This window comes from Crinia signifera, chromosome 3 (assembly GCF_055691185.1).
Source record: "Crinia signifera chromosome 3, ASM5569118v1, whole genome shotgun sequence".
NCBI classification, from domain to species: Eukaryota; Metazoa; Chordata; class Amphibia; order Anura; family Myobatrachidae; genus Crinia; species Crinia signifera.
In genome coordinates this window covers 275,599,027-275,626,526 of record NC_139219.1, presented here as the reverse complement: position 1 = coordinate 275,626,526, position 27,500 = coordinate 275,599,027, and the positions used below count along the sequence as shown (strand labels likewise).

The following is a 27,500-nucleotide window of genomic DNA, read 5'->3' as shown; positions in this document are numbered from 1 at the left end:
GTCAGTCTTAAGGAGGGGAAGAGAATGTGTGTAAGAAAAAGAGAAAACAAGCTGGCATCCCAAAGATTTTGATGCGCTAACAAACATGGATTTCTAGTCCATCGCCTTAACCAATCGGCCACGACTACTGCTTAAGCCTTGCTGTATTTTCACAATAGATTGTCTATGGATTGAGCTGCCTGCACTGAGAAATTGAAGATCTAAAGGTACCTGGTTCGATCCCGGGTTTCGGCATTGTGGAAGATAATATTTTTCGACATAAAATGCAATTTTCCAACAAAAAGCTTACGTTTTCAGGCTTCAAACTTTAAAATCATATTTACAAAAACATTTTTACAAAAATCACTTTGCCACAACCACTGCTTATGTCTCTCAGTAGCCAACTCCAGTCCTCGAGAGCTACCAACAGTTCCCATCTTCCAGACAACCTAGCTGCTGCACAGGTGCACTCATTACTCACTAACACATTTTAAAAGATCCACAGGTGGAGCTAATTACTTCACTTGTGATTCTGTGAGGTGAGCTGGAAAACATTAACTGTTGGTAGCTCTCGAGGACTGGAGTTGGCTACCCCAGACTTAGAGAATGCTTTATACTCTGTATATTTTGAGTTTGTAAATTGCCAAAAATTGCTATCTGAGCAAAAAATAAAAACAACTCCTTCGAGCCGGAATTGAACCAGCGACCTAAGGATTTCTACACCAATCATCTCTACAGTCCTCCGCTCTACCAGCTGACTAATTAATCATTTCTATTCAGTGTGGCTGCTGAAATTGACTGGTGTCAGTCTTAAGGAGGGGAAGAGAATGTGTGTAAGAAAAAGAGAAAACAAGCTGGCATCCAAAAGATTTTGATGCGCTAACAAACATGGATTTCTAGTCCATCGCCTTAACCACTCGGCCACGACTACTGCTTAAGCCTTGCTGTATTTTCACAATAGATTGTCTATGGATTGAGCTGCCTGCACTGAGAAATTGAGGATGTATTGTATTGACCCAAACACACCCAAAACTTCATTCTCCTTTACATTTGATGCGCTAATGGCCTGAACTCGCTATGGGCATCACAGGTTTCAAGTTTTTAAAAACTTGCAGAAAAGAGAAAACTTAAGGCGTTCTTAGTCGGCAGGATTTAAACCTGCGCGGGGAGACCCCAATGGATTTCTAGTCCATCGCCTTAACCACTCGGCCACGACTACTGAATAAACCATGTCCTAGTTTCACAATAGATTGTCTATGGATTGAGATGCCTGCAGTCAGAAAGTGAGGATGTATTATATTGACCCAAATACACCCAAAACTTCATTCTCCTTACATTTTGCCCCGAAAAACGATTGCAAGACCAAGGGAGCTTGCCGAAATAGCTCAGTTGGGAGAGCGTTAGACTGAAGATCTAAAGATCCCTGGTTCGATCCTGGGTTTCGGCATTGTGGAAGATAATATTTTTCGACATAAAATGCAATTTTGCAACAAAAAGCTTACGTTTTCAGGCTTCAAACTTTAAAATCATATTTACAAAAACATTTTTACAAAAATCACTTTGCCACAACCACTGCTTATGTCTCTCAGTAGCCAACTCCAGTCCTCGAGAGCTACCAACAGTTCCCATCTTCCAGACAACCTAGCTGCTGCACAGGTGCACTCATTACTCACTAACACATTTTAAAAGATCCACAGGTGGAGCTAATTACTTCACTTGTGATTCTGTGAGGTGAGATGGAAAACATTAACTGTTGGTAGCTCTCGAGGACTGGAGTTGGCTACCCCAGACTTAGAGAATGCTTTATACTCTGTATATTTTGAGTTTGTAAATTGCCAAAAATTGCTATCTGAGCAAAAAATAAAAACAACTCCTTCGAGCCGGAATTGAACCACCGACCTAAGGATTTCTACACCAATCATCTCTACAGTCCTCCGCTCTACCAGCTGAGCTATCGAAGGATGCTGTAGGTTCTCAAATATGTTATTATATGCTCTTTAATATAGCTTTAAATGTTTAGCTAAATGAGTGTTCTAGGAATAATGTGAATATTCTATTGTTTATAACCATTTGACAACCTTTGTTTAAAATTGGGCTTTGAAAATTAATTTCTAATTAATAATTTCTATTCAGTGTGGCTGCTGAAATTGACTGGTGTCAGTCTTAAGGAGGGGAAGAGAATGTGTGTAAGAAAAAGAGAAAACAAGCTGGCATCCCAAAGATTTTGATGCGCTAACAAACATGGATTTCTAGTCCATCGCCTTAACCAATCGGCCACGACTACTGCTTAAGCCTTGCTGTATTTTCACAATAGATTGTCTATGGATTGAGCTGCCTGCACTGAGAAATTGAAGATCTAAAGGTACCTGGTTCGATCCCGGGTTTCGGCATTGTGGAAGATAATATTTTTCGACATAAAATGCAATTTTCCAACAAAAAGCTTACGTTTTCAGGCTTCAAACTTTAAAATCATATTTACAAAAACATTTTTACAAAAATCACTTTGCCACAACCACTGCTTATGTCTCTCAGTAGCCAACTCCAGTCCTCGAGAGCTACCAACAGTTCCCATCTTCCAGACAACCTAGCTGCTGCACAGGTGCACTCATTACTCACTAACACATTTTAAAAGATCCACAGGTGGAGCTAATTACTTCACTTGTGATTCTGTGAGGTGAGCTGGAAAACATTAACTGTTGGTAGCTCTCGAGGACTGGAGTTGGCTACCCCAGACTTAGAGAATGCTTTATACTCTGTATATTTTGAGTTTGTAAATTGCCAAAAATTGCTATCTGAGCAAAAAATAAAAACAACTCCTTCGAGCCAGAATTGAACCAGCGACCTAAGGATTTCTACACCAATCATCTCTACAGTCCTCTGCTCTACCAGCTGACTAATTAATAATTTCTATTCAGTGTGGCTGCTGAAATTGACTGGTGTCAGTCTTAAGGAGGGGAAGAGAATGTGTGTAAGAAAAAGAGAAAACAAGCTGGCATCCAAAAGATTTTGATGCGCTAACAAACATGGATTTCTAGTCCATCGCCTTAACCACTCGGCCACGACTACTGCTTAAGCCTTGCTGTATTTTCACAATAGATTGTCTATGGATTGAGCTGCCTGCACTGAGAAATTGAGGATGTATTGTATTGACCCAAACACACCCAAAACTTCATTCTCCTTTACATTTGATGCGCTAATGGCCTGAACTCGCTATGGGCATCACAGGTTTCAAGTTTTTAAAAACTTGCAGAAAAGAGAAAACTTAAGGCGTTCATAGTCGGCAGGAATTGAACCTGCGCGGGGAGACCCCAATGGATTTCTAGTCCATCGCCTTAACCACTCGGCCACGACTACTGAATAAACCATGTCCTAGTTTCACAATAGATTGTCTATGGATTGAGATGCCTGCAGTCAGAAAGTGAGGATGTATTATATTGACCCAAATACACCCAAAACTTCATTCTCCTTACATTTTGCCCCGAAAAACGATTGCAAGACCAAGGGAGCTTGCCGAAATAGCTCAGTTGGGAGAGCGTTAGACTGAAGATCTAAAGGTCCCTGGTTCGATCCCGGGTTTCGGCATTGTGGAAGATAATATTTTTCGACATAAAATGCAATTTTGCAACAAAAAGCTTACGTTTTCAGGCTTCAAACTTTAAAATCATATTTACAAAAACATTTTTACAAAAATCACTTTGCCACAACCACTGCTTATGTCTCTCAGTAGCCAACTCCAGTCCTCGAGAGCTACCAACAGTTCCCATCTTCCAGACAACCTAGCTGCTGCACAGGTGCACTCATTACTCACTAACACATTTTAAAAGATCCACAGGTGGAGCTAATTACTTCACTTGTGATTCTGTGAGGTGAGCTGGAAAACATTAACTGTTGGTAGCTCTCGAGGACTGGAGTTGGCTACCCCAGACTTAGAGAATGCTTTATACTCTGTATATTTTGAGTTTGTAAATTGCCAAAAATTGCTATCTGAGCAAAAAATAAAAACAACTCCTTCGAGCCGGAATTGAACCAGCGACCTAAGGATTTCTACACCATTCATCTCTACAGTACTCCACTCTACCAGCTGAGCTATCGAAGGATGCTGTAGGTTCTCAAATATGTTATTATATGCTCTTTAATATAGCTTTAAATGTTTAGCTAAATGAGTGTTCTAGGAATAATGTGAATATTCTATTGTTTATAACCATTTGACAACCTTTGTTTAAAATTGGGCTTTGAAAATTAATTTCTAATTAATAATTTCTATTCAGTGTGGCTGCTGAAATTGACTGGTGTCAGTCTTAAGGAGGGGAAGAGAATGTGTGTAAGAAAAAGAGAAAACAAGCTGGCATCCCAAAGATTTTGATGCGCTAACAAACATGGATTTCTAGTCCATCGCCTTAACCAATCGGCCACGACTACTGTTTAAGCCTTGCTGTATTTTCACAATAGATTGTCTATGGATTGAGCTGCCTGCACTGAGAAATTGAAGATCTAAAGGTACCTGGTTCGATCGCGGGTTTCGGCATTGTGGAAGATAATATTTTTCGACATAAAATGCAATTTTGCAACAAAAAGCTTACATTTTCAGGCTTCAAACTTTAAAATCATATTTACAAAAACATTTTTACAAAAATCACTTTGCCACAACCACTGCTTATGTCTCTCAGTAGCCAACTCCAGTCCTCGAGAGCTACCAACAGTTCCCATCTTCCAGACAACTTAGCTGCTGCACAGGTGCACTCATTACTCACTAACACATTTTAAAAGATCCACCGGTGGAGCTAATTACTTCACTTGTGATTCTGTGAGGTGAGCTGGAAAACATTAACTGTTGGTAGCTCTCGAGGACTGGAGTTGGCTACCCCAGACTTAGAGAATGCTTTATACTCTGTATATTTTGAGTTTGTAAATTGCCAAAAATTGCTATCTGAGCAAAAAATAAAAACAACTCCTTCGAGCCGGAATTGAACCAGCGACCTAAAGATTTCTACACCAATCATCTCTACAGTCCTCCGCTCTACCAGCTGACTAATTAATAATTTCTATTCAGTGTGGCTGCTGAAATTGACTGGTGTCAGTCTTAAGGAGGGGAAGAGAATGTGTGTAAGAAAAAGAGAAAACAAGCTGGCATCCAAAAGATTTTGATGCGCTAACAAACATGGATTTCTAGTCCATCGCCTTAACCACTCGGCCACGACTACTGCTTAAGCCTTGCTGTATTTTCACAATATATTGTCTATGGATTGAGCTGCCTGCACTGAGAAATTGAGGATGTATTGTATTGACCCAAACACACCCAAAACTTCATTCTCCTTTACATTTGATGCGCTAATGGCCTGAACTCGCTATGGGCATCACAGGTTTCAAGTTTTTAAAAACTTGCAGAAAAGAGAAAACTTAAGGCGTTTGTAGTCGGCAGGATTTGAACCTGCACGGGGAGACCCCAATGGTTTTCTAGTCCATCACCTTAACCACTCGGCCACGACTACTCAATAAACCATGTCCTAGTTTCACAATAGATTGTCTATGGATTGAGATGCCTGCAGTCAGAAAGTGAGGATGTATTATATTGACCCAAATACACCCAAAACTTCATTCTCCTTACATTTTGCCCCGAAAAACGATTGCAAGACCAAGGGAGCTTGCCGAAATAGCTCAGTTGGGAAAGCGTTAGACTGAAGATCTAAAGGTCCCTGGTTCGATCCCGGGTTTCGGCATTGTGGAAGATAATATTTTTCGACATAAAATGCAATTTTGCAACAAAAAGCTTACGTTTTCAGGCTTCAAACTTTAACCCTTTCCCGACCGGGCGTTTTTTCTTAACTTTTTTTTTTTTTTTCCTCGCGTTCAAATAAGCGTAACTTTTTTAATTTTCCGGCTATATAGACACATGAGGGCTTTTTTTTTGCGGGACAAGTTGTACTTTTTAATGGTACCATTTACTATACCGTATAATATTCTGGGGAATCAGGAAATAATTCAATGTGGGGTAAAAAGGAAAAAAAAACGCAATTCCACAATTTTGCGCTGGTTACGGTTTTTTTGGAGTTCATAGTTCGTTTAAAATGATGGGTTATCTTTATTCTATGGGTCGTTACGATTCCGGTGATACCAAACTTATATAGTTTCCGTTACGTTTTACCACTAATAAAAAAATAGAAAATTTTACGTTTTTTCTAATTTGCGTCGCGTCGCCATGTTCAGCGGCTTATAACTTTTTTATTTTTCCACCTACGGACCTGAGTGAGGGCTCATTTTTTGCGGGCTGAAGTGTACTTTTTAATTAATACCATTATGGGATATGTGCGACTTTCTGATCTCTTTTAGTTACATTTTTTTGGGTAGGCGATGCGACCAAAAAACGTAGTTTTGGCGTTGGGAATGTTTTTCCGTTTACGCCTTTAACCGTGTGGGATAACTAATGTTATATTTTAATAGATCGGACTTTTAGGAACGCGGCGATACCAAATATGTTTAATTTTTTTATTTTTTATTTATTTTTATTTGTGAAATGGGGAAAGGGGGGTGATTTGAACTTTTAATATTTTTTTATTTTTTTTTTATTTTTAAACTTATTTTTTTTTTTTTTTTACTTTTACTACAAGGCCCCCTAGTGTACTTGACCACTAGGGGGCGCGATCGCCTGTACTAGGTTCAGCCATAGAGCTCTATGGCTGAACATAGTGATTTTCAGCACTTCCTATTACATCCTGCCTCAGGCAGGATGTAATAGGTATGCTGACATGGCCAGCACAGGGGTCTACATTAGACCCCTGGCTGCCATGGCAACCGATCGGCACCCTCCGATCTCGCCGCGGGGGGCCCCGATCGGCGCCGGAGGGGGGCGCCCCCCCTCCGATCAGCTATTTAAGCACTGCGGGCGCTTTGCCCGCGGTGCTTAAAGGGTTAAACGGCCACGATCGGCGAACTCGCCGCTCGTGTCCGTGAGAGCAGGTACCTGGCTGTAATATACAGCCATTACCTGCTCTCTTTCAAGCCAGGTCACTCCGTGAGCTGGCTTGATTCCCCCGCAACCGACTCATGACGTATATATACGTCATGTGTCGGGAAGGGGTTAAAATCATATTTACAAAAACATTTTTACAAAAATCACTTTGCCACAACCACTGCTTATGTCTCTCAGTAGCCAACTCCAGTCCTCGAGAGCTACCAACAGTTCCCATCTTCCAGACAACCTAGCTGCTGCACAGGTGCACTCATTACTCACTAACACATTTTAAAAGATCCACAGGTGGAGCTAATTACTTCACTTGTGATTCTGTGAGGTGAGCTGGAAAACATTAACTGTTGGTAGCTCTCGAGGACTGGAGTTGGCTACCCTAGACTTAGAGAATGCTTTATACTCTGTATATTTTGAGTTTGTAAATTGCCAAAAATTGCTATCTGAGCAAAAAATAAAAACAACTCCTTCGAGCCAGAATTGAACCAGCGACCTAAGGATTTCTACACCAATCATCTCTACAGTCCTCTGCTCTACCAGCTGACTAATTAATAATTTCTATTCAGTGTGGCTGCTGAAATTGACTGGTGTCAGTCTTAAGGAGGGGAAGAGAATGTGTGTAAGAAAAAGAGAAAACAAGCTGGCATCCAAAAGATTTTGATGCGCTAACAAACATGGATTTCTAGTCCATCGCCTTAACCACTCGGCCACGACTACTGCTTAAGCCTTGCTGTATTTTCACAATAGATTGTCTATGGATTGAGCTGCCTGCACTGAGAAATTGAGGATGTATTGTATTGACCCAAACACACCCAAAACTTCATTCTCCTTTACATTTGATGCGCTAATGGCCTGAACTCGCTATGGGCATCACAGGTTTCAAGTTTTTAAAAACTTGCAGAAAAGAGAAAACTTAAGGCGTTCATAGTCGGCAGGAATTGAACCTGCGCGGGGAGACCCCAATGGATTTCTAGTCCATCGCCTTAACCACTCGGCCACGACTACTGAATAAACCATGTCCTAGTTTCACAATAGATTGTCTATGGATTGAGATGCCTGCAGTCAGAAAGTGAGGATGTATTATATTGACCCAAATACACCCAAAACTTCATTCTCCTTACATTTTGCCCCGAAAAACGATTGCAAGACCAAGGGAGCTTGCCGAAATAGCTCAGTTGGGAGAGCGTTAGACTGAAGATCTAAAGGTCCCTGGTTCGATCCCGGGTTTCGGCATTGTGGAAGATAATATTTTTCGACATAAAATGCAATTTTGCAACAAAAAGCTTACGTTTTCAGGCTTCAAACTTTAAAATCATATTTACAAAAACATTTTTACAAAAATCACTTTGCCACAACCACTGCTTATGTCTCTCAGTAGCCAACTCCAGTCCTCGAGAGCTACCAACAGTTCCCATCTTCCAGACAACCTAGCTGCTGCACAGGTGCACTCATTACTCACTAACACATTTTAAAAGATCCACAGGTGGAGCTAATTACTTCACTTGTGATTCTGTGAGGTGAGCTGGAAAACATTAACTGTTGGTAGCTCTCGAGGACTGGAGTTGGCTACCCCAGACTTAGAGAATGCTTTATACTCTGTATATTTTGAGTTTGTAAATTGCCAAAAATTGCTATCTGAGCAAAAAATAAAAACAACTCCTTCGAGCCGGAATTGAACCAGCGACCTAAGGATTTCTACACCAATCATCTCTACAGTCCTCCGCTCTACCAGCTGAGCTATCGAAGGATGCTGTAGGTTCTCAAATATGTTATTATATGCTCTTTAATATAGCTTTAAATGTTTAGCTAAATGAGTGTTCTAGGAATAATGTGAATATTCTATTGTTTATAACCATTTGACAACCTTTGTTTAAAATTGGGCTTTGAAAATTAATTTCTAATTAATAATTTATATTCAGTGTGGCTGCTGAAATTGACTGGTGTCAGTCTTAAGGAGGGGAAGAGAATGTGTGTAAGAAAAAGAGAAAACAAGCTGGCATCCCAAAGATTTTGATGCGCTAACAAACATGGATTTCTAGTCCATCGCCTTAACCAATCGGCCACGACTACTGTTTAAGCCTTGCTGTATTTTCACAATAGATTGTCTATGGATTGAGCTGCCTGCACTGAGAAATTGAAGATCTAAAGGTACCTGGTTCGATCGCGGGTTTCGGCATTGTGGAAGATAATATTTTTCGACATAAAATGCAATTTTGCAACAAAAAGCTTACGTTTTCAGGCTTCAAACTTTAAAATCATATTTACAAAAACATTTTTACAAAAATCACTTTGCCACAACCACTGCTTATGTCTCTCAGTAGCCAACTCCAGTCCTCGAGAGCTACCAACAGTTCCCATCTTCCAGACAACTTAGCTGCTGCACAGGTGCACTCATTACTCACTAACACATTTTAAAAGATCCACCGGTGGAGCTAATTACTTCACTTGTGATTCTGTGAGGTGAGCTGGAAAACATGAACTGTTGGTAGCTCTCGAGGACTGGAGTTGGCTACCCCAGACTTAGAGAATGCTTTATACTCTGTATATTTTGAGTTTGTAAATTGCCAAAAATTGCTATCTGAGCAAAAAATAAAAACAACTCCTTCGAGCCGGAATTGAACCAGCGACCTAAAGATTTCTACACCAATCATCTCTACAGTCCTCCGCTCTACCAGCTGACTAATTAATAATTTCTATTCAGTGTGGCTGCTGAAATTGACTGGTGTCAGTCTTAAGGAGGGGAAGAGAATGTGTGTAAGAAAAAGAGAAAACAAGCTGGCATCCAAAAGATTTTGATGCGCTAACAAACATGGATTTCTAGTCCATCGCCTTAACCACTCGGCCACGACTACTGCTTAAGCCTTGCTGTATTTTCACAATATATTGTCTATGAATTGAGCTGCCTGCACTGAGAAATTGAGGATGTATTGTATTGACCCAAACACACCCAAAACTTCATTCTCCTTTACATTTGACCCTGAATGGCCTGAACTCGCTATGGGCATCACAGGTTTCAAGTTTTTAAAAACTTGCAGAAAAGAGAAAACTTAAGGCGTTCGTAGTCGGCAGGATTTGAACCTGCACGGGGAGACCCCAATGGTTTTCTAGTCCATCGCCTTAACCACTCGGCCACGACTACTCAATAAACCATGTCCTAGTTTCACAATAGATTGTCTATGGATTGAGATGCCTGCAGTCAGAAAGTGAGGATGTATTATATTGACCCAAATACACCCAAAACTTCATTCTCCTTACATTTTGCCCCGAAAAACGATTGCAAGACCAAGGGAGCTTGCCGAAATAGCTCAGTTGGGAAAGCGTTAGACTGAAGATCTAAAGGTCCCTGGTTCGATCCCGGGTTTCGGCATTGTGGAAGATAATATTTTTCGACATAAAATGCAATTTTGCAACAAAAAGCTTACGTTTTCAGGCTTCAAACTTTAACCCTTTCCCGACCGGGCGTTTTTTCTTAACTTTTTTTTTTTTTTTCCTCCTCGCGTTCAAATAAGCGTAACTTTTTTAATTTTCCGGCTATATAGACACATGAGGGCTTTTTTTTTGCGGGACAAGTTGTACTTTTTAATGGTACCATTTACTATACCGTATAATATTCTGGGGAATCAGGAAATAATTCAATGTGGGGTAAAAAGGAAAAAAAAACGCAATTCCACAATTTTGCGCTGGTTACGGTTTTTTTGGAGTTCATAGTTCGTTTAAAATGATGGGTTATCTTTATTCTATGGGTCGTTACGATTCCGGTGATTCCAAACTTATATAGTTTCCGTTACGTTTTACCACTAAAAAAAAAATAGAAAATTTTACGTTTTTTCTAATTTGCGTCGCGTCGCCATGTTCAGCGGCTTATAACTTTTTTATTTTTCCACCTACGGACCTGGGTGAGGGCTCATTTTTTGCGGGCTGAAGTGTACTTTTTAATTAATACCATTATGGGATATGTGCGACTTTCTGATCTCTTTTAGTTACATTTTTTTGGGTAGGCGATGCGACCAAAAAACGTAGTTTTGGCGTTGGGAATGTTTTTCCGTTTACGCCTTTAACCGTGTGGGATAACTAATGTTATATTTTAATAGATCGGACTTTTAGGAACGCGGCGATACCAAATATGTTTAATTTTTTTATTTTTTATTTATTTTTATTTGTGAAATGGGGAAAGGGGGGTGATTTGAACTTTTAATATTTTTTTATTTTTTTTTTATTTTTAAACTTATTTTATTTTTTTTTTTACTTTTACTACAAGGCCCCCTAGTGTACTTGACCACTAGGGGGCGCGATCGCCTGTACTAGGTTCAGCCATAGAGCTCTATGGCTGAACATAGTGATTTTCAGCACTTCCTATTACATCCTGCCTCAGGCAGGATGTAATAGGTATGCTGACATGGCCAGCACAGGGGTCTACATTAGACCCCTGGCTGCCATGGCAACCGATCGGCACCCTCCGATCTCACCGCGGGGGGCCCTGATCGGCGCCGGAGGGGGGCGCCCCCCCTCCGATCAGCTATTTAAGCACTGCGGGCGCTTTGCCCGCGGTGCTTAAAGGGTTAAACGGCCACGATCGGCGAACTCGCCGCTCGTGTCCGTGAGAGCAGGTACCTGGCTGTAATATACAGCCATTACCTGCTCTCTTTCAAGCCAGGTCACTCCGTGAGCTGGCTTGATTCCCCCGCAACCGACTCATGACGTATATATACGTCATGTGTCGGGAAGGGGTTAAAATCATATTTACAAAAACATTTTTACAAAAATCACTTTGCCACAACCACTGCTTATGTCTCTCAGTAGCCAACTCCAGTCCTCGAGAGCTACCAACAGTTCCCATCTTCCAGACAACCTAGCTGCTGCACAGGTGCACTCATTACTCACTAACACATTTTAAAAGATCCACAGGTGGAGCTAATTACTTCACTTGTGATTCTGTGAGGTGAGCTGGAAAACATTAACTGTTGGTAGCTCTCGAGGACTGGAGTTGGCTACCCCAGACTTAGAGAATGCTTTATACTCTGTATATTTTGAGTTTGTAAATTGCCAAAAATTGCTATCTGAGCAAAAAATAAAAACAACTCCTTCGAGCCAGAATTGAACCAGCGACCTAAGGATTTCTACACCAATCATCTCTACAGTCCTCTGCTCTACCAGCTGACTAATTAATAATTTCTATTCAGTGTGGCTGCTGAAATTGACTGGTGTCAGTCTTAAGGAGGGGAAGAGAATGTGTGTAAGAAAAAGAGAAAACAAGCTGGCATCCAAAAGATTTTGATGCGCTAACAAACATGGATTTCTAGTCCATCGCCTTAACCACTCGGCCACGACTACTGCTTAAGCCTTGCTGTATTTTCACAATAGATTGTCTATGGATTGAGCTGCCTGCACTGAGAAATTGAGGATGTATTGTATTGACCCAAACACACCCAAAACTTCATTCTCCTTTACATTTGATGCGCTAATGGCCTGAACTCGCTATGGGCATCACAGGTTTCAAGTTTTTAAAAACTTGCAGAAAAGAGAAAACTTAAGGCGTTCATAGTCGGCAGGAATTGAACCTGCGCGGGGAGACCCCAATGGATTTTGAGTCCATCGCCTTAACCACTCGGCCACGACTACTGAATAAACCATGTCCTAGTTTCACAATAGATTGTCTATGGATTGAGATGCCTGCAGTCAGAAAGTGAGGATGTATTATATTGACCCAAATACACCCAAAACTTCATTCTCCTTACATTTTGCCCCGAAAAACGATTGCAAGACCAAGGGAGCTTGCCGAAATAGCTCAGTTGGGAGAGCGTTAGACTGAAGATCTAAAGGTCCCTGGTTCGATCCCGGGTTTCGGCATTGTGGAAGATAATATTTTTCGACATAAAATGCAATTTTGCAACAAAAAGCTTACGTTTTCAGGCTTCAAACTTTAAAATCATATTTACAAAAACATTTTTACAAAAATCACTTTGCCACAACCACTGCTTATGTCTCTCAGTAGCCAACTCCAGTCCTCGAGAGCTACCAACAGTTCCCATCTTCCAGACAACCTAGCTGCTGCACAGGTGCACTCATTACTCACTAACACATTTTAAAAGATCCACAGGTGGAGCTAATTACTTCACTAGTGATTCTGTGAGGTGAGCTGGAAAACATTAACTGTTGGTAGCTCTCGAGGACTGGAGTTGGCTACCCCAGACTTAGAGAATGCTTTATACTCTGTATATTTTGAGTTTGTAAATTGCCAAAAATTGCTATCTGAGCAAAAAATAAAAACAACTCCTTCGAGCCGGAATTGAACCAGCGACCTAAGGATTTCTACACCAATCATCTCTACAGTCCTCCGCTCTACCAGCTGACTAATTAATCATTTCTATTCAGTGTGGCTGCTGAAATTGACTGGTGTCAGTCTTAAGGAGGGGAAGAGAATGTGTGTAAGAAAAAGAGAAAACAAGCTGGCATCCAAAAGATTTTGATGCGCTAACAAACATGGATTTCTAGTCCATCGCCTTAACCACTCGGCCACGACTACTGCTTAAGCCTTGCTGTATTTTCACAATAGATTGTCTATGGATTGAGCTGCCTGCACTGAGAAATTGAGGATGTATTGTATTGACCCAAACACACCCAAAACTTCATTCTCCTTTACATTTGATGCGCTAATGGCCTGAACTCGCTATGGGCATCACAGGTTTCAAGTTTTTAAAAACTTGCAGAAAAGAGAAAACTTAAGGCGTTCTTAGTCGGCAGGATTTAAACCTGCGCGGGGAGACCCCAATGGATTTCTAGTCCATCGCCTTAACCACTCGGCCACGACTACTGAATAAACCATGTCCTAGTTTCACAATAGATTGTCTATGGATTGAGATGCCTGCAGTCAGAAAGTGAGGATGTATTATATTGACCCAAATACACCCAAAACTTCATTCTCCTTACATTTTGCCCCGAAAAACGATTGCAAGACCAAGGGAGCTTGCCGAAATAGCTCAGTTGGGAGAGCGTTAGACTGAAGATCTAAAGATCCCTGGTTCGATCCTGGGTTTCGGCATTGTGGAAGATAATATTTTTCGACATAAAATGCAATTTTGCAACAAAAAGCTTACGTTTTCAGGCTTCAAACTTTAAAATCATATTTACAAAAACATTTTTACAAAAATCACTTTGCCACAACCACTGCTTATGTCTCTCAGTAGCCAACTCCAGTCCTCGAGAGCTACCAACAGTTCCCATCTTCCAGACAACCTAGCTGCTGCACAGGTGCACTCATTACTCACTAACACATTTTAAAAGATCCACAGGTGGAGCTAATTACTTCACTTGTGATTCTGTGAGGTGAGATGGAAAACATTAACTGTTGGTAGCTCTCGAGGACTGGAGTTGGCTACCCCAGACTTAGAGAATGCTTTATACTCTGTATATTTTGAGTTTGTAAATTGCCAAAAATTGCTATCTGAGCAAAAAATAAAAACAACTCCTTCGAGCCGGAATTGAACCACCGACCTAAGGATTTCTACACCAATCATCTCTACAGTCCTCCGCTCTACCAGCTGAGCTATCGAAGGATGCTGTAGGTTCTCAAATATGTTATTATATGCTCTTTAATATAGCTTTAAATGTTTAGCTAAATGAGTGTTCTAGGAATAATGTGAATATTCTATTGTTTATAACCATTTGACAACCTTTGTTTAAAATTGGGCTTTGAAAATTAATTTCTAATTAATAATTTCTATTCAGTGTGGCTGCTGAAATTGACTGGTGTCAGTCTTAAGGAGGGGAAGAGAATGTGTGTAAGAAAAAGAGAAAACAAGCTGGCATCCCAAAGATTTTGATGCGCTAACAAACATGGATTTCTAGTCCATCGCCTTAACCAATCGGCCACGACTACTGCTTAAGCCTTGCTGTATTTTCACAATAGATTGTCTATGGATTGAGCTGCCTGCACTGAGAAATTGAAGATCTAAAGGTACCTGGTTCGATCCCGGGTTTCGGCATTGTGGAAGATAATATTTTTCGACATAAAATGCAATTTTCCAACAAAAAGCTTACGTTTTCAGGCTTCAAACTTTAAAATCATATTTACAAAAACATTTTTACAAAAATCACTTTGCCACAACCACTGCTTATGTCTCTCAGTAGCCAACTCCAGTCCTCGAGAGCTACCAACAGTTCCCATCTTCCAGACAACCTAGCTGCTGCACAGGTGCACTCATTACTCACTAACACATTTTAAAAGATCCACAGGTGGAGCTAATTACTTCACTTGTGATTCTGTGAGGTGAGCTGGAAAACATTAACTGTTGGTAGCTCTCGAGGACTGGAGTTGGCTACCCCAGACTTAGAGAATGCTTTATACTCTGTATATTTTGAGTTTGTAAATTGCCAAAAATTGCTATCTGAGCAAAAAATAAAAACAACTCCTTCGAGCCAGAATTGAACCAGCGACCTAAGGATTTCTACACCAATCATCTCTACAGTCCTCTGCTCTACCAGCTGACTAATTAATAATTTCTATTCAGTGTGGCTGCTGAAATTGACTGGTGTCAGTCTTAAGGAGGGGAAGAGAATGTGTGTAAGAAAAAGAGAAAACAAGCTGGCATCCAAAAGATTTTGATGCGCTAACAAACATGGATTTCTAGTCCATCGCCTTAACCACTCGGCCACGACTACTGCTTAAGCCTTGCTGTATTTTCACAATAGATTGTCTATGGATTGAGCTGCCTGCACTGAGAAATTGAGGATGTATTGTATTGACCCAAACACACCCAAAACTTCATTCTCCTTTACATTTGATGCGCTAATGGCCTGAACTCGCTATGGGCATCACAGGTTTCAAGTTTTTAAAAACTTGCAGAAAAGAGAAAACTTAAGGCGTTCATAGTCGGCAGGAATTGAACCTGCGCGGGGAGACCCCAATGGATTTCTAGTCCATCGCCTTAACCACTCGGCCACGACTACTGAATAAACCATGTCCTAGTTTCACAATAGATTGTCTATGGATTGAGATGCCTGCAGTCAGAAAGTGAGGATGTATTATATTGACCCAAATACACCCAAAACTTCATTCTCCTTACATTTTGCCCCGAAAAACGATTGCAAGACCAAGGGAGCTTGCCGAAATAGCTCAGTTGGGAGAGCGTTAGACTGAAGATCTAAAGGTCCCTGGTTCGATCCCGGGTTTCGGCATTGTGGAAGATAATATTTTTCGACATAAAATGCAATTTTGCAACAAAAAGCTTACGTTTTCAGGCTTCAAACTTTAAAATCATATTTACAAAAACATTTTTACAAAAATCACTTTGCCACAACCACTGCTTATGTCTCTCAGTAGCCAACTCCAGTCCTCGAGAGCTACCAACAGTTCCCATCTTCCAGACAACCTAGCTGCTGCACAGGTGCACTCATTACTCACTAACACATTTTAAAAGATCCACAGGTGGAGCTAATTACTTCACTTGTGATTCTGTGAGGTGAGCTGGAAAACATTAACTGTTGGTAGCTCTCGAGGACTGGAGTTGGCTACCCCAGACTTAGAGAATGCTTTATACTCTGTATATTTTGAGTTTGTAAATTGCCAAAAATTGCTATCTGAGCAAAAAATAAAAACAACTCCTTCGAGCCGGAATTGAACCAGCGACCTAAGGATTTCTACACCATTCATCTCTACAGTACTCCACTCTACCAGCTGAGCTATCGAAGGATGCTGTAGGTTCTCAAATATGTTATTATATGCTCTTTAATATAGCTTTAAATGTTTAGCTAAATGAGTGTTCTAGGAATAATGTGAATATTCTATTGTTTATAACCATTTGACAACCTTTGTTTAAAATTGGGCTTTGAAAATTAATTTCTAATTAATAATTTCTATTCAGTGTGGCTGCTGAAATTGACTGGTGTCAGTCTTAAGGAGGGGAAGAGAATGTGTGTAAGAAAAAGAGAAAACAAGCTGGCATCCCAAAGATTTTGATGCGCTAACAAACATGGATTTCTAGTCCATCGCCTTAACCAATCGGCCACGACTACTGTTTAAGCCTTGCTGTATTTTCACAATAGATTGTCTATGGATTGAGCTGCCTGCACTGAGAAATTGAAGATCTAAAGGTACCTGGTTCGATCGCGGGTTTCGGCATTGTGGAAGATAATATTTTTCGACATAAAATGCAATTTTGCAACAAAAAGCTTACGTTTTCAGGCTTCAAACTTTAAAATCATATTTACAAAAACATTTTTACAAAAATCACTTTGCCACAACCACTGCTTATGTCTCTCAGTAGCCAACTCCAGTCCTCGAGAGCTACCAACAGTTCCCATCTTCCAGACAACTTAGCTGCTGCACAGGTGCACTCATTACTCACTAACACATTTTAAAAGATCCACCGGTGGAGCTAATTACTTCACTTGTGATTCTGTGAGGTGAGCTGGAAAACATTAACTGTTGGTAGCTCTCGAGGACTGGAGTTGGCTACCCCAGACTTAGAGAATGCTTTATACTCTGTATATTTTGAGTTTGTAAATTGCCAAAAATTGCTATCTGAGCAAAAAATAAAAACAACTCCTTCGAGCCGGAATTGAACCAGCGACCTAAAGATTTCTACACCAATCATCTCTACAGTCCTCCGCTCTACCAGCTGACTAATTAATAATTTCTATTCAGTGTGGCTGCTGAAATTGACTGGTGTCAGTCTTAAGGAGGGGAAGAGAATGTGTGTAAGAAAAAGAGAAAACAAGCTGGCATCCAAAAGATTTTGATGCGCTAACAAACATGGATTTCTAGTCCATCGCCTTAACCACTCGGCCACGACTACTGCTTAAGCCTTGCTGTATTTTCACAATATATTGTCTATGGATTGAGCTGCCTGCACTGAGAAATTGAGGATGTATTGTATTGACCCAAACACACCCAAAACTTCATTCTCCTTTACATTTGATGCGCTAATGGCCTGAACTCGCTATGGGCATCACAGGTTTCAAGTTTTTAAAAACTTGCAGAAAAGAGAAAACTTAAGGCGTTTGTAGTCGGCAGGATTTGAACCTGCACGGGGAGACCCCAATGGTTTTCTAGTCCATCACCTTAACCACTCGGCCACGACTACTCAATAAACCATGTCCTAGTTTCACAATAGATTGTCTATGGATTGAGATGCCTGCAGTCAGAAAGTGAGGATGTATTATATTGACCCAAATACACCCAAAACTTCATTCTCCTTACATTTTGCCCCGAAAAACGATTGCAAGACCAAGGGAGCTTGCCGAAATAGCTCAGTTGGGAAAGCGTTAGACTGAAGATCTAAAGGTCCCTGGTTCGATCCCGGGTTTCGGCATTGTGGAAGATAATATTTTTCGACATAAAATGCAATTTTGCAACAAAAAGCTTACGTTTTCAGGCTTCAAACTTTAACCCTTTCCCGACCGGGCGTTTTTTCTTAACTTTTTTTTTTTTTTTCCTCGCGTTCAAATAAGCGTAACTTTTTTAATTTTCCGGCTATATAGACACATGAGGGCTTTTTTTTTGCGGGACAAGTTGTACTTTTTAATGGTACCATTTACTATACCGTATAATATTCTGGGGAATCAGGAAATAATTCAATGTGGGGTAAAAAGGAAAAAAAAACGCAATTCCACAATTTTGCGCTGGTTACGGTTTTTTTGGAGTTCATAGTTCGTTTAAAATGATGGGTTATCTTTATTCTATGGGTCGTTACGATTCCGGTGATACCAAACTTATATAGTTTCCGTTACGTTTTACCACTAATAAAAAAATAGAAAATTTTACGTTTTTTCTAATTTGCGTCGCGTCGCCATGTTCAGCGGCTTATAACTTTTTTATTTTTCCACCTACGGACCTGAGTGAGGGCTCATTTTTTGCGGGCTGAAGTGTACTTTTTAATTAATACCATTATGGGATATGTGCGACTTTCTGATCTCTTTTAGTTACATTTTTTTGGGTAGGCGATGCGACCAAAAAACGTAGTTTTGGCGTTGGGAATGTTTTTCCGTTTACGCCTTTAACCGTGTGGGATAACTAATGTTATATTTTAATAGATCGGACTTTTAGGAACGCGGCGATACCAAATATGTTTAATTTTTTTATTTTTTATTTATTTTTATTTGTGAAATGGGGAAAGGGGGGTGATTTGAACTTTTAATATTTTTTTATTTTTTTTTTATTTTTAAACTTATTTTTTTTTTTTTTTTACTTTTACTACAAGGCCCCCTAGTGTACTTGACCACTAGGGGGCGCGATCGCCTGTACTAGGTTCAGCCATAGAGCTCTATGGCTGAACATAGTGATTTTCAGCACTTCCTATTACATCCTGCCTCAGGCAGGATGTAATAGGTATGCTGACATGGCCAGCACAGGGGTCTACATTAGACCCCTGGCTGCCATGGCAACCGATCGGCACCCTCCGATCTCGCCGCGGGGGGCCCCGATCGGCGCCGGAGGGGGGCGCCCCCCCTCCGATCAGCTATTTAAGCACTGCGGGCGCTTTGCCCGCGGTGCTTAAAGGGTTAAACGGCCACGATCGGCGAACTCGCCGCTCGTGTCCGTGAGAGCAGGTACCTGGCTGTAATATACAGCCATTACCTGCTCTCTTTCAAGCCAGGTCACTCCGTGAGCTGGCTTGATTCCCCCGCAACCGACTCATGACGTATATATACGTCATGTGTCGGGAAGGGGTTAAAATCATATTTACAAAAACATTTTTACAAAAATCACTTTGCCACAACCACTGCTTATGTCTCTCAGTAGCCAACTCCAGTCCTCGAGAGCTACCAACAGTTCCCATCTTCCAGACAACCTAGCTGCTGCACAGGTGCACTCATTACTCACTAACACATTTTAAAAGATCCACAGGTGGAGCTAATTACTTCACTTGTGATTCTGTGAGGTGAGCTGGAAAACATTAACTGTTGGTAGCTCTCGAGGACTGGAGTTGGCTACCCTAGACTTAGAGAATGCTTTATACTCTGTATATTTTGAGTTTGTAAATTGCCAAAAATTGCTATCTGAGCAAAAAATAAAAACAACTCCTTCGAGCCAGAATTGAACCAGCGACCTAAGGATTTCTACACCAATCATCTCTACAGTCCTCTGCTCTACCAGCTGACTAATTAATAATTTCTATTCAGTGTGGCTGCTGAAATTGACTGGTGTCAGTCTTAAGGAGGGGAAGAGAATGTGTGTAAGAAAAAGAGAAAACAAGCTGGCATCCAAAAGATTTTGATGCGCTAACAAACATGGATTTCTAGTCCATCGCCTTAACCACTCGGCCACGACTACTGCTTAAGCCTTGCTGTATTTTCACAATAGATTGTCTATGGATTGAGCTGCCTGCACTGAGAAATTGAGGATGTATTGTATTGACCCAAACACACCCAAAACTTCATTCTCCTTTACATTTGATGCGCTAATGGCCTGAACTCGCTATGGGCATCACAGGTTTCAAGTTTTTAAAAACTTGCAGAAAAGAGAAAACTTAAGGCGTTCATAGTCGGCAGGAATTGAACCTGCGCGGGGAGACCCCAATGGATTTCTAGTCCATCGCCTTAACCACTCGGCCACGACTACTGAATAAACCATGTCCTAGTTTCACAATAGATTGTCTATGGATTGAGATGCCTGCAGTCAGAAAGTGAGGATGTATTATATTGACCCAAATACACCCAAAACTTCATTCTCCTTACATTTTGCCCCGAAAAACGATTGCAAGACCAAGGGAGCTTGCCGAAATAGCTCAGTTGGGAGAGCGTTAGACTGAAGATCTAAAGGTCCCTGGTTCGATCCCGGGTTTCGGCATTGTGGAAGATAATATTTTTCGACATAAAATGCAATTTTGCAACAAAAAGCTTACGTTTTCAGGCTTCAAACTTTAAAATCATATTTACAAAAACATTTTTACAAAAATCACTTTGCCACAACCACTGCTTATGTCTCTCAGTAGCCAACTCCAGTCCTCGAGAGCTACCAACAGTTCCCATCTTCCAGACAACCTAGCTGCTGCACAGGTGCACTCATTACTCACTAACACATTTTAAAAGATCCACAGGTGGAGCTAATTACTTCACTTGTGATTCTGTGAGGTGAGCTGGAAAACATTAACTGTTGGTAGCTCTCGAGGACTGGAGTTGGCTACCCCAGACTTAGAGAATGCTTTATACTCTGTATATTTTGAGTTTGTAAATTGCCAAAAATTGCTATCTGAGCAAAAAATAAAAACAACTCCTTCGAGCCGGAATTGAACCAGCGACCTAAGGATTTCTACACCAATCATCTCTACAGTCCTCCGCTCTACCAGCTGAGCTATCGAAGGATGCTGTAGGTTCTCAAATATGTTATTATATGCTCTTTAATATAGCTTTAAATGTTTAGCTAAATGAGTGTTCTAGGAATAATGTGAATATTCTATTGTTTATAACCATTTGACAACCTTTGTTTAAAATTGGGCTTTGAAAATTAATTTCTAATTAATAATTTATATTCAGTGTGGCTGCTGAAATTGACTGGTGTCAGTCTTAAGGAGGGGAAGAGAATGTGTGTAAGAAAAAGAGAAAACAAGCTGGCATCCCAAAGATTTTGATGCGCTAACAAACATGGATTTCTAGTCCATCGCCTTAACCAATCGGCCACGACTACTGTTTAAGCCTTGCTGTATTTTCACAATAGATTGTCTATGGATTGAGCTGCCTGCACTGAGAAATTGAAGATCTAAAGGTACCTGGTTCGATCGCGGGTTTCGGCATTGTGGAAGATAATATTTTTCGACATAAAATGCAATTTTGCAACAAAAAGCTTACGTTTTCAGGCTTCAAACTTTAAAATCATATTTACAAAAACATTTTTACAAAAATCACTTTGCCACAACCACTGCTTATGTCTCTCAGTAGCCAACTCCAGTCCTCGAGAGCTACCAACAGTTCCCATCTTCCAGACAACTTAGCTGCTGCACAGGTGCACTCATTACTCACTAACACATTTTAAAAGATCCACCGGTGGAGCTAATTACTTCACTTGTGATTCTGTGAGGTGAGCTGGAAAACATGAACTGTTGGTAGCTCTCGAGGACTGGAGTTGGCTACCCCAGACTTAGAGAATGCTTTATACTCTGTATATTTTGAGTTTGTAAATTGCCAAAAATTGCTATCTGAGCAAAAAATAAAAACAACTCCTTCGAGCCGGAATTGAACCAGCGACCTAAAGATTTCTACACCAATCATCTCTACAGTCCTCCGCTCTACCAGCTGACTAATTAATAATTTCTATTCAGTGTGGCTGCTGAAATTGACTGGTGTCAGTCTTAAGGAGGGGAAGAGAATGTGTGTAAGAAAAAGAGAAAACAAGCTGGCATCCAAAAGATTTTGATGCGCTAACAAACATGGATTTCTAGTCCATCGCCTTAACCACTCGGCCACGACTACTGCTTAAGCCTTGCTGTATTTTCACAATATATTGTCTATGAATTGAGCTGCCTGCACTGAGAAATTGAGGATGTATTGTATTGACCCAAACACACCCAAAACTTCATTCTCCTTTACATTTGACCCTGAATGGCCTGAACTCGCTATGGGCATCACAGGTTTCAAGTTTTTAAAAACTTGCAGAAAAGAGAAAACTTAAGGCGTTCGTAGTCGGCAGGATTTGAACCTGCACGGGGAGACCCCAATGGTTTTCTAGTCCATCGCCTTAACCACTCGGCCACGACTACTCAATAAACCATGTCCTAGTTTCACAATAGATTGTCTATGGATTGAGATGCCTGCAGTCAGAAAGTGAGGATGTATTATATTGACCCAAATACACCCAAAACTTCATTCTCCTTACATTTTGCCCCGAAAAACGATTGCAAGACCAAGGGAGCTTGCCGAAATAGCTCAGTTGGGAAAGCGTTAGACTGAAGATCTAAAGGTCCCTGGTTCGATCCCGGGTTTCGGCATTGTGGAAGATAATATTTTTCGACATAAAATGCAATTTTGCAACAAAAAGCTTACGTTTTCAGGCTTCAAACTTTAACCCTTTCCCGACCGGGCGTTTTTTCTTAACTTTTTTTTTTTTTTTCCTCCTCGCGTTCAAATAAGCGTAACTTTTTTAATTTTCCGGCTATATAGACACATGAGGGCTTTTTTTTTGCGGGACAAGTTGTACTTTTTAATGGTACCATTTACTATACCGTATAATATTCTGGGGAATCAGGAAATAATTCAATGTGGGGTAAAAAGGAAAAAAAAACGCAATTCCACAATTTTGCGCTGGTTACGGTTTTTTTGGAGTTCATAGTTCGTTTAAAATGATGGGTTATCTTTATTCTATGGGTCGTTACGATTCCGGTGATTCCAAACTTATATAGTTTCCGTTACGTTTTACCACTAAAAAAAAAATAGAAAATTTTACGTTTTTTCTAATTTGCGTCGCGTCGCCATGTTCAGCGGCTTATAACTTTTTTATTTTTCCACCTACGGACCTGGGTGAGGGCTCATTTTTTGCGGGCTGAAGTGTACTTTTTAATTAATACCATTATGGGATATGTGCGACTTTCTGATCTCTTTTAGTTACATTTTTTTGGGTAGGCGATGCGACCAAAAAACGTAGTTTTGGCGTTGGGAATGTTTTTCCGTTTACGCCTTTAACCGTGTGGGATAACTAATGTTATATTTTAATAGATCGGACTTTTAGGAACGCGGCGATACCAAATATGTTTAATTTTTTTATTTTTTATTTATTTTTATTTGTGAAATGGGGAAAGGGGGGTGATTTGAACTTTTAATATTTTTTTATTTTTTTTTTATTTTTAAACTTATTTTATTTTTTTTTTTACTTTTACTACAAGGCCCCCTAGTGTACTTGACCACTAGGGGGCGCGATCGCCTGTACTAGGTTCAGCCATAGAGCTCTATGGCTGAACATAGTGATTTTCAGCACTTCCTATTACATCCTGCCTCAGGCAGGATGTAATAGGTATGCTGACATGGCCAGCACAGGGGTCTACATTAGACCCCTGGCTGCCATGGCAACCGATCGGCACCCTCCGATCTCACCGCGGGGGGCCCTGATCGGCGCCGGAGGGGGGCGCCCCCCCTCCGATCAGCTATTTAAGCACTGCGGGCGCTTTGCCCGCGGTGCTTAAAGGGTTAAACGGCCACGATCGGCGAACTCGCCGCTCGTGTCCGTGAGAGCAGGTACCTGGCTGTAATATACAGCCATTACCTGCTCTCTTTCAAGCCAGGTCACTCCGTGAGCTGGCTTGATTCCCCCGCAACCGACTCATGACGTATATATACGTCATGTGTCGGGAAGGGGTTAAAATCATATTTACAAAAACATTTTTACAAAAATCACTTTGCCACAACCACTGCTTATGTCTCTCAGTAGCCAACTCCAGTCCTCGAGAGCTACCAACAGTTCCCATCTTCCAGACAACCTAGCTGCTGCACAGGTGCACTCATTACTCACTAACACATTTTAAAAGATCCACAGGTGGAGCTAATTACTTCACTTGTGATTCTGTGAGGTGAGCTGGAAAACATTAACTGTTGGTAGCTCTCGAGGACTGGAGTTGGCTACCCCAGACTTAGAGAATGCTTTATACTCTGTATATTTTGAGTTTGTAAATTGCCAAAAATTGCTATCTGAGCAAAAAATAAAAACAACTCCTTCGAGCCAGAATTGAACCAGCGACCTAAGGATTTCTACACCAATCATCTCTACAGTCCTCTGCTCTACCAGCTGACTAATTAATAATTTCTATTCAGTGTGGCTGCTGAAATTGACTGGTGTCAGTCTTAAGGAGGGGAAGAGAATGTGTGTAAGAAAAAGAGAAAACAAGCTGGCATCCAAAAGATTTTGATGCGCTAACAAACATGGATTTCTAGTCCATCGCCTTAACCACTCGGCCACGACTACTGCTTAAGCCTTGCTGTATTTTCACAATAGATTGTCTATGGATTGAGCTGCCTGCACTGAGAAATTGAGGATGTATTGTATTGACCCAAACACACCCAAAACTTCATTCTCCTTTACATTTGATGCGCTAATGGCCTGAACTCGCTATGGGCATCACAGGTTTCAAGTTTTTAAAAACTTGCAGAAAAGAGAAAACTTAAGGCGTTCATAGTCGGCAGGAATTGAACCTGCGCGGGGAGACCCCAATGGATTTTGAGTCCATCGCCTTAACCACTCGGCCACGACTACTGAATAAACCATGTCCTAGTTTCACAATAGATTGTCTATGGATTGAGATGCCTGCAGTCAGAAAGTGAGGATGTATTATATTGACCCAAATACACCCAAAACTTCATTCTCCTTACATTTTGCCCCGAAAAACGATTGCAAGACCAAGGGAGCTTGCCGAAATAGCTCAGTTGGGAGAGCGTTAGACTGAAGATCTAAAGGTCCCTGGTTCGATCCCGGGTTTCGGCATTGTGGAAGATAATATTTTTCGACATAAAATGCAATTTTGCAACAAAAAGCTTACGTTTTCAGGCTTCAAACTTTAAAATCATATTTACAAAAACATTTTTACAAAAATCACTTTGCCACAACCACTGCTTATGTCTCTCAGTAGCCAACTCCAGTCCTCGAGAGCTACCAACAGTTCCCATCTTCCAGACAACCTAGCTGCTGCACAGGTGCACTCATTACTCACTAACACATTTTAAAAGATCCACAGGTGGAGCTAATTACTTCACTAGTGATTCTGTGAGGTGAGCTGGAAAACATTAACTGTTGGTAGCTCTCGAGGACTGGAGTTGGCTACCCCAGACTTAGAGAATGCTTTATACTCTGTATATTTTGAGTTTGTAAATTGCCAAAAATTGCTATCTGAGCAAAAAATAAAAACAACTCCTTCGAGCCGGAATTGAACCAGCGACTTAAGGATTTCTACACCAATCATCTCTACAGTCCTCCGCTCTACCAGCTGAGCTATCGAAGGATGCTGTAGGTTCTCAAATATGTTATTATATGCTCTTTAATATAGCTTTAAATGTTTAGCTAAATGAGTGTTCTAGGAATAATGTGAATATTCTATTGTTTATAACCATTTGACAACCTTTGTTTTAAATTGGGCTTTGAAAATTAATTTCTAATTAATAATTTATATTCAGTGTGGCTGCTGAAATTGACTGGTGTCAGTCTTAAGGAGGGGAAGAGAATGTGTGTAAGAAAAAGAGAAAACAAGCTGGCATCCCAAAGATTTTGATGCGCTAACAAACATGGATTTCTAGTCCATCGCCTTAACCAATCGGCCACGACTACTGTTTAAGCCTTGCTGTATTTTCACAATAGATTGTCTATGGATTGAGCTGCCTGCACTGAGAAATTGAAGATCTAAAGGTACCTGGTTCGATCGCGGGTTTCGGCATTGTGGAAGATAATATTTTTCGACATAAAATGCAATTTTGCAACAAAAAGCTTACGTTTTCAGGCTTCAAACTTTAAAATCATATTTACAAAAACATTTTTACAAAAATCACTTTGCCACAACCACTGCTTATGTCTCTCAGTAGCCAACTCCAGTCCTCGAGAGCTACCAACAGTTCCCATCTTCCAGACAACTTAGCTGCTGCACAGGTGCACTCATTACTCACTAACACATTTTAAAAGATCCACCGGTGGAGCTAATTACTTCACTTGTGATTCTGTGAGGTGAGCTGGAAAACATTAACTGTTGGTAGCTCTCGAGGACTGGAGTTGGCTACCCCAGACTTAGAGAATGCTTTATACTCTGTATATTTTGAGTTTGTAAATTGCCAAAAATTGCTATCTGAGCAAAAAATAAAAACAACTCCTTCGAGCCGGAATTGAACCAGCGACCTAAAGATTTCTACACCAATCATCTCTACAGTCCTCCGCTCTACCAGCTGACTAATTAATAATTTCTATTCAGTGTGGCTGCTGAAATTGACTGGTGTCAGTCTTAAGGAGGGGAAGAGAATGTGTGTAAGAAAAAGAGAAAACAAGCTGGCATCCAAAAGATTTTGATGCGCTAACAAACATGGATTTCTAGTCCATCGCCTTAACCACTCGGCCACGACTACTGCTTAAGCCTTGCTGTATTTTCACAATATATTGTCTATGAATTGAGCTGCCTGCACTGAGAAATTGAGGATGTATTGTATTGACCCAAACACACCCAAAACTTCATTCTCCTTTACATTTGATGCGCTAATGGCCTGAACTCGCTATGGGCATCACAGGTTTCAAGTTTTTAAAAACTTGCAGAAAAGAGAAAACTTAAGGCGTTCGTAGTCGGCAGGATTTGAACCTGCACGGGGAGACCCCAATGGTTTTCTAGTCCATCGCCTTAACCACTCGGCCACGACTACTCAATAAACCATGTCCTAGTTTCACAATAGATTGTCTATGGATTGAGATGCCTGCAGTCAGAAAGTGAGGATGTATTATATTGACCCAAATACACCCAAAACTTCATTCTCCTTACATTTTGCCCCGAAAAACGATTGCAAGACCAAGGGAGCTTGCCGAAATAGCTCAGTTGGGAAAGCGTTAGACTGAAGATCTAAAGGTCCCTGGTTCGATCCCGGGTTTCGGCATTGTGGAAGATAATATTTTTCGACA

General features: G+C 40.8%; 24 non-coding genes across 24 annotated transcripts; 13 read left to right on the top strand and 11 right to left on the bottom strand.

Annotated features, from left to right (window-relative positions):
- Nucleotides 1-1,353: 1,353 nt before the first annotated feature.
- Nucleotides 1,354-1,426, top strand: TRNAF-GAA (transfer RNA phenylalanine (anticodon GAA)). The gene has a single exon. It is a non-coding gene; the product is annotated as a tRNA-Phe (tRNA).
- A 424-nt stretch (nucleotides 1,427-1,850) lies between these two features.
- TRNAY-GUA (transfer RNA tyrosine (anticodon GUA)) lies at nucleotides 1,851-1,940 on the bottom strand. The gene is given in 2 exon segments: nucleotides 1,851-1,886; nucleotides 1,904-1,940. It is a non-coding gene; the product is annotated as a tRNA-Tyr (tRNA).
- A 1,311-nt stretch (nucleotides 1,941-3,251) lies between these two features.
- TRNAS-AGA (transfer RNA serine (anticodon AGA)) lies at nucleotides 3,252-3,333 on the bottom strand. The gene has a single exon. It is a non-coding gene; the product is annotated as a tRNA-Ser (tRNA).
- Nucleotides 3,334-3,488: 155 nt separating this feature from the next.
- Nucleotides 3,489-3,561, top strand: TRNAF-GAA (transfer RNA phenylalanine (anticodon GAA)). Its single transcript has one exon. It is a non-coding gene; the product is annotated as a tRNA-Phe (tRNA).
- A 2,062-nt stretch (nucleotides 3,562-5,623) lies between these two features.
- On the top strand, nucleotides 5,624-5,696 carry TRNAF-GAA (transfer RNA phenylalanine (anticodon GAA)). Its single transcript has one exon. It is a non-coding gene; the product is annotated as a tRNA-Phe (tRNA).
- A 2,167-nt stretch (nucleotides 5,697-7,863) lies between these two features.
- TRNAS-AGA (transfer RNA serine (anticodon AGA)) lies at nucleotides 7,864-7,945 on the bottom strand. The gene has a single exon. It is a non-coding gene; the product is annotated as a tRNA-Ser (tRNA).
- A 155-nt stretch (nucleotides 7,946-8,100) lies between these two features.
- Nucleotides 8,101-8,173, top strand: TRNAF-GAA (transfer RNA phenylalanine (anticodon GAA)). The gene has a single exon. It is a non-coding gene; the product is annotated as a tRNA-Phe (tRNA).
- Nucleotides 8,174-8,597: 424 nt separating this feature from the next.
- On the bottom strand, nucleotides 8,598-8,687 carry TRNAY-GUA (transfer RNA tyrosine (anticodon GUA)). Its single transcript is given in 2 exon segments — nucleotides 8,598-8,633; nucleotides 8,651-8,687. It is a non-coding gene; the product is annotated as a tRNA-Tyr (tRNA).
- Nucleotides 8,688-10,234: 1,547 nt separating this feature from the next.
- Nucleotides 10,235-10,307, top strand: TRNAF-GAA (transfer RNA phenylalanine (anticodon GAA)). The gene has a single exon. It is a non-coding gene; the product is annotated as a tRNA-Phe (tRNA).
- A 2,170-nt stretch (nucleotides 10,308-12,477) lies between these two features.
- Nucleotides 12,478-12,559, bottom strand: TRNAL-CAA (transfer RNA leucine (anticodon CAA)). Its single transcript has one exon. It is a non-coding gene; the product is annotated as a tRNA-Leu (tRNA).
- A 155-nt stretch (nucleotides 12,560-12,714) lies between these two features.
- TRNAF-GAA (transfer RNA phenylalanine (anticodon GAA)) lies at nucleotides 12,715-12,787 on the top strand. The gene has a single exon. It is a non-coding gene; the product is annotated as a tRNA-Phe (tRNA).
- Nucleotides 12,788-13,906: 1,119 nt separating this feature from the next.
- Nucleotides 13,907-13,979, top strand: TRNAF-GAA (transfer RNA phenylalanine (anticodon GAA)). Its single transcript has one exon. It is a non-coding gene; the product is annotated as a tRNA-Phe (tRNA).
- A 424-nt stretch (nucleotides 13,980-14,403) lies between these two features.
- Nucleotides 14,404-14,493, bottom strand: TRNAY-GUA (transfer RNA tyrosine (anticodon GUA)). The gene is given in 2 exon segments: nucleotides 14,404-14,439; nucleotides 14,457-14,493. It is a non-coding gene; the product is annotated as a tRNA-Tyr (tRNA).
- Nucleotides 14,494-15,804: 1,311 nt separating this feature from the next.
- Nucleotides 15,805-15,886, bottom strand: TRNAS-AGA (transfer RNA serine (anticodon AGA)). Its single transcript has one exon. It is a non-coding gene; the product is annotated as a tRNA-Ser (tRNA).
- A 155-nt stretch (nucleotides 15,887-16,041) lies between these two features.
- On the top strand, nucleotides 16,042-16,114 carry TRNAF-GAA (transfer RNA phenylalanine (anticodon GAA)). Its single transcript has one exon. It is a non-coding gene; the product is annotated as a tRNA-Phe (tRNA).
- Nucleotides 16,115-18,176: 2,062 nt separating this feature from the next.
- On the top strand, nucleotides 18,177-18,249 carry TRNAF-GAA (transfer RNA phenylalanine (anticodon GAA)). Its single transcript has one exon. It is a non-coding gene; the product is annotated as a tRNA-Phe (tRNA).
- Nucleotides 18,250-20,416: 2,167 nt separating this feature from the next.
- Nucleotides 20,417-20,498, bottom strand: TRNAS-AGA (transfer RNA serine (anticodon AGA)). The gene has a single exon. It is a non-coding gene; the product is annotated as a tRNA-Ser (tRNA).
- Nucleotides 20,499-20,653: 155 nt separating this feature from the next.
- On the top strand, nucleotides 20,654-20,726 carry TRNAF-GAA (transfer RNA phenylalanine (anticodon GAA)). Its single transcript has one exon. It is a non-coding gene; the product is annotated as a tRNA-Phe (tRNA).
- A 424-nt stretch (nucleotides 20,727-21,150) lies between these two features.
- On the bottom strand, nucleotides 21,151-21,240 carry TRNAY-GUA (transfer RNA tyrosine (anticodon GUA)). The gene is given in 2 exon segments: nucleotides 21,151-21,186; nucleotides 21,204-21,240. It is a non-coding gene; the product is annotated as a tRNA-Tyr (tRNA).
- A 1,547-nt stretch (nucleotides 21,241-22,787) lies between these two features.
- TRNAF-GAA (transfer RNA phenylalanine (anticodon GAA)) lies at nucleotides 22,788-22,860 on the top strand. Its single transcript has one exon. It is a non-coding gene; the product is annotated as a tRNA-Phe (tRNA).
- A 2,170-nt stretch (nucleotides 22,861-25,030) lies between these two features.
- Nucleotides 25,031-25,112, bottom strand: TRNAL-CAA (transfer RNA leucine (anticodon CAA)). Its single transcript has one exon. It is a non-coding gene; the product is annotated as a tRNA-Leu (tRNA).
- A 155-nt stretch (nucleotides 25,113-25,267) lies between these two features.
- Nucleotides 25,268-25,340, top strand: TRNAF-GAA (transfer RNA phenylalanine (anticodon GAA)). The gene has a single exon. It is a non-coding gene; the product is annotated as a tRNA-Phe (tRNA).
- A 424-nt stretch (nucleotides 25,341-25,764) lies between these two features.
- TRNAY-GUA (transfer RNA tyrosine (anticodon GUA)) lies at nucleotides 25,765-25,854 on the bottom strand. Its single transcript is given in 2 exon segments — nucleotides 25,765-25,800; nucleotides 25,818-25,854. It is a non-coding gene; the product is annotated as a tRNA-Tyr (tRNA).
- Nucleotides 25,855-27,402: 1,548 nt separating this feature from the next.
- On the top strand, nucleotides 27,403-27,475 carry TRNAF-GAA (transfer RNA phenylalanine (anticodon GAA)). The gene has a single exon. It is a non-coding gene; the product is annotated as a tRNA-Phe (tRNA).
- Nucleotides 27,476-27,500: the final 25 nt, after the last annotated feature.